Source organism: Erigeron canadensis, chromosome 1, assembly GCF_010389155.1.
Source record: "Erigeron canadensis isolate Cc75 chromosome 1, C_canadensis_v1, whole genome shotgun sequence".
Taxonomy (NCBI): domain Eukaryota; kingdom Viridiplantae; phylum Streptophyta; class Magnoliopsida; order Asterales; family Asteraceae; genus Erigeron; species Erigeron canadensis.
In genome coordinates this window covers 34,679,647-34,685,352 of record NC_057761.1, presented here as the reverse complement: position 1 = coordinate 34,685,352, position 5,706 = coordinate 34,679,647, and positions in this window count along the sequence as shown.

Below are 5,706 nucleotides of genomic sequence, written 5' to 3'. Positions count from 1 at the left end.
CATCCAACAACGAGGAAAAGGGAGAACTGGTTAGCCTTGAGAGAATGATGGAAGGGGTGGTCATGGGTACTAGAGTGGGCAGATGGGTTTGGTCGGGAAGTAAAGATAAAGTCATGACGGTTAGAAGCGTGAAAGACTTCATTAACAGTGGCCAGGATTTTAGCGGCAGGTTCGTTTTTGAATGGTGCAAATGGATTCCAAGGAAATGTAATATCTTCTTATGGAGGGCGGCTATGAATAGAATCCCTACTTCTGAAGCTTTACAAGTCCGTAACTGCCACATCCCTGATCCTATGTATGTCTTTTGTGGGGAGGAGGTGGAGACTGAGGAGCATGTTTTTTGCAATTGTATTTTGGCGACCAATATCTGGCAATGGGTACAAGACTGGTGCAAATCGTCCCCTTTCTTTGTCTTCGATGTCAAGGACCTCTTATTGTATCACGAACATCAAAGGAAGAACGACATTGAAAGAGTGGTTATAAAAGGTATCATCATGATGAGTTGCTGGTTTATTTGGAAGACAAGGTGCGAGATCAAGTTCAACAATGGAAGCGAAAATGAGAAGACTATCATGCACAACATCAAGTCAATGGGGTATATGTGGTATTGTAATAGATCTAAAAACAATAGGGTGTCTTGGACCGATTGGTGCTCTTTCAAATTCATGTAAATATTTGTACATATATACTGCCGGCGTCTCGCCGGGGTGAGTTATCAATAGAATTTCACTTTTCAAAAAAAAAAAAAAAGATAACGAGGAATCTTACAGTTTGACTTTACAAGTTAACTGAAATGTTTATTTTGACTTTAAGTTTTACACAATTGTAATTATAGTTTGTTGTGACGGTCAAGTATCAAATGTTACCCCCTAAGATTTTTGTAACCAATACATATATACTCCGTAATATATTTGAAAGGCATTAATAGTTGGGAAATAATTAATGTACCACTCCTTTTAATAAAAATAAAAATAAAATAAATATTTAATAAAAAAGTGTTGGCACGAAATTCAATCGACACAACACTCCATTTATGATAAACTAGCTAGTTAACCCGGGTTAACGTATAAATATTTTGTAAATAAATCAATGATACCGAGGTATAAATGAAATATGTTTCAAATTTAATGTTTTGTAAATAAACCGAATGATACCGAGGTAGATTTAAAAAATGTTTTCAAATTAAAATAAATAGTAACAACGTTAAATAAGTTGAAAAGTTGTAAGAAGTTATTTTATAAAATACGAAACTAAACGAAAACAAAAGTTTTGTAGTTGTGGACACACGTTGAAATACATACGATTAGTAAAAAAAAAAAAAACAGTTATCCAAAAAGACACCATTATTTTTGGCCTATTATAATGACAAATTAAGGTGATTAAAATTTTACATGATAATATGGACATTAAATTTAATAAAAATCTATATTAATGTTATATATTTAAAAAAAGAAAAACATTCAAATTTTAAACTAATAAGTATGATAATGATGTAATAACTAAATTAAAAGGATATGTAAGAGTACCATACAAGAAAATTTTTAATAAATCTTATGTCATCATAATTTTTTTTTATTGATATAATAAATATTAAAGTTTTAGGTAAAATAATACTAATGAGTGGAAAAGAAAAAAAAATCTCTATATTTATGACACTTTCTAGTAAAGAGTTTATTTACTTTTAGTTCGAAAACACAATATACTAAAGTGAAAGGATGATTGGATGAAGCACATGTTACCTTTTCACGATACTATCATCGCGACATCACGCGTGCATACGTCAAAGTTGTATTGCACGAACATTGGTCTAGTCATTGCTAGAAGTTTAATATAGGAGTTTTAATTTGATAGGATTTGTCCAAGAAAATAACCCGACAAAACTCACTTTATAATGTTTCCGTTTCTATATTACAACACTCGGTTTTGTGTCAATTCAGATGGCGTTTGTTCTTCATCATCCTTGTTACAAAGTTTTACATTATTTGTTATTGCTGCAACATGCTTATTATTTCTCGATCGTTGATTGTCGTATGAACGATAATAATCATGTGTTACCACAACAAAAACAACAACAGCCTTCAATCACGCCAATCAATCGTCGTCTGTATCACACTACGTACGTAAACATGTTCGTTACAATACATTTCGGTTTCATCTTTCTCTTTTATTATGTTTAATTCTAATTGTGATCCTAAAATTTCTGTAAAATGATTCAATACATAACAATTTTCTTTTGTTGGTCATTCTAGTGGCACTTTGATGGAAGAGATTAAAGCGTTGGTTAATCGGCACCAAGATAGACTCCATGTCAGTTCCCGTGTCTTTTATCTCCTTTGTTCATGTTCTTCCCGGTTAATGCCTGCCTGTCTGATTTTTGGACTTTTCTTACAGATGGAGACTTTTACAACTAAGAATAAGGGCTACCAGGCTGAACTGAATGTCGTTACATATTGCACCAACAGGAATGAGGTTGATGACAACTCAAAGTTCCGTATTCTTCTTGTAAGTTCATTCTTTTTTAGTCCAAAATCCATTGTATGTATCTAACTTATAATGTTTCTATTGTATGTAATTTCAAATATTGCTATCGTATGTATCTGGTGTGATTTTCGCTTCCATATAATTAAGGTCCAGTGTGACATCCATATAATACAGTACTAACTATGAAAGTTAGATACACACATAACCGATATTTAAAGCTGGAATATTATACATTCCGGGCTATGGTTGGATACACTTCCAATCACTTGTGCCTTCTTGTATATTCATATATTTGCTTCATGTATAAGGCTGATCGTTGAAATTAACATTCAATCACAATAGATTATCTAGTCTGCAAAAACACAAGTAGTTCGGTGAACATGATTTTCGTTCTAGTTTGACATATGTCATCTCAGGTTATGATTGCTGATCTTTTTGACAGATAATTAATTGTCTTCCAGAGTTTTGGGCAACACGGGCGAGAACTCATTACATCTGAGCTTGCATTGAAGATCCTCTATATCTTAAGTGAAGAACAGTTTTTACCTAAAATGAATTCAGTGTTACTTAACAGAACCCTTCAGAATATTGTTATAAAGGTAGCGCCTATCAGTCTATCACGTATAGTATTGCTCTAGTTGTTTATATACTAATTCCGTATCAGCTGATAAACAACATGAGTATCAAGTAAATGAAAGGTATGCTAAGTTGTGTAAAGGAATATGTTCTAAAAAAGCTCTCTCAGGTTGTACCAATTGAAAACTTGAACGGACGCAAAAAAGTTGAAGCGGGAGAACTTTGTGAAAGGAGAAATGGTATTTGCAGATTCTGTTAGATTTTTTTTTTTTTACTATAGTGTGATTCTGCTAAGCAACAATTATCTGTTTATTCTGTTTCATGTTTGCTTCTCTCTTATTATTTTCAGGGAGAGGGGTTGATCTCAATCGAAATTGGAGTGTAGATTGGGGGAAAAAAGAAAAGGTTGTCAATCTTAAGCATTATGTTACTCCTTGAACTCCAATAATTCTTCTACCTAAAGATTGTACATGTATATCAAAATTTAGTTATCATGTTCACTTTTAAGCTTTTTATCGTTGTTCTTATATTTCAGGACTTTGATCCCTATGAAGAGAATCCCGGCACAGGTCCTTTCAGTGAGCCCGAGTCTCAGATGATGCGGAAGCTAACAACTTCATTTAAACCACATATGTGGGTCAACGTGCATTCTGGAATGGAGGTGAGATATACCTCCTATGCCTTTTCATGTTACATGGATTATTAGCTTTGCATAGTTTGTATACACTGTAGATGCAAAAGTTGAGAGTAGTATGTGTTGGTTGATTCGGGTTGTGTTCCTTCTCTAATGGGTAAAACGGGTAAAGTTCCAAAAAGAGAAGAAGCTAAATACAAAACGGGTCAAAAGTCCCCTCAAGTGAACTTTTAGTGCATATAACCTTCTAAGTCGTTTTATGTAAAGAAGAGATTAGTATTCTCAATACGTATAACTTTTGTAATCAAATTTGATATATCTCTAATTATTTGTAAAAAAAAATGCTATGTAGGACAGTCAACCCAGCTCGACCCATAACAATATATCACATGTTTTGACCGGATACCTTAGTCCTCGACCTCCCCATTTTCCATGGTTATTTAAATTGAAACTTACTTCAGGTCTTCAGGACCAGTAACATGGAATGTAATGTATGCAAATTGTGTAGTGAACATTTTAAGGGAAATAGGGAAAGTAGGTATTTGAGAGAAAGTAGGTATTAGAACTATAATTAATATATGGTGCAAAAGGTTAGTTTTCCATTACATGTGGGGGGTTTATATAGCCACATAAATTGCACTTAAACCCCCTTCATAAATACAAGTAAGTACATAAGAAATTACATGATAAACCCTTATCTAATCATAATAGACTCAAAAGACAACATAATTACTTAATTACAAAACGAGCACTACTAAATATAAAGCTAACAATCTCCCCCTTAGTGCCATTTTGTGATTGATCATCGTTGAACTTTCTTCTTTTTCCTTTGACGTCTATTTCTCTTCTTTGTTGATGATTCGGGTTTGTCTTTGAAGAAGGTTTGAGACTTGAACGCTCTCTTCTCATATTGGCTCTTGGCTTCCTTCCAGTACTTTCTTGGTATGAAATGATATCTTGGATCAGCAGGCCTGTTGGGTGGTTCAATGATGTTGTCGGCGAAGTTGACAGGAGGCATGTTATGCAGACCAGGCTTATTGTTTGGTGAATACATTACCCAAGATCCTTTAGGTACATGAATGACGCCAGTTTGTTCATTTGGAAGCCTTGCTGCAATGATGGTTCTTGATCTTTCTCTATGCTCAAGCATTGATTTGAACTTTTTAATCACCTTCGGTAGTCTTCTCTTTTCTTTGTCCGACTCTTCAAATTCTTGTAAACTTTCAATAACTCTTAAGCATTGTTTGAGTGTCCCATCAGAATACTTGCATAGCTCGTCGAGTTGGATGAAAATCTTATGCCCCTGATCACTGACGAATACAACTCCTCTTGGGTTATCAAATACAGCCCCGATATGAAAATTATCAAGATTTATGCCCCTTATTCTTTGGTTGGGAATGGTGAGGTTCACTTTCTTCCTTCTCTTTTCGATGCCCAATTGGAAGTCTCTTTGGGTTTGACTGAGTATAAGACTATCCATATATCTCTTTATTGCATAATAGGCCTCTTGATTCTCTGGATCTGGCTGGAGGAGCTTTCGGGCGAAGTAATGGAGAAGAAAGATGAGATCTTCAGCAGACAGTAAATTGAAACGAGCTTCTGTAATCACATACTTCCGACCATCTTCCCTTTTAACAATCAACCAAATTAGCCCAGGTGGTCTAGCAAATCCCGGTTCGTGCCATTCTTTGAAATGAATGCTATCCACATCAACAATCTTCAATTTAAACTGTTTCTTCCATTCTTTGTTCACCTTGTTACTTTTGGCCTCAATCAAGTCTTTTAAGTATTTAGCACGTTGATTCTCAAGATCATAAGCTCTTCTAGCTCTTAATTCATCAATATCGATCTTTTTGAGTTCATCTTGACTTGAGAAGATTTGTGAGGCCTTTTCTTCCAAGAATCTTGTTAGGCGGAATAATTGAGAAGGGATTGCAAGATAATCTATTCCACTTCTTTCATTAGGTTTAAATCCTCCTTCATTGATTTGAACATGGGGAGCAGCGGTGGTGTTT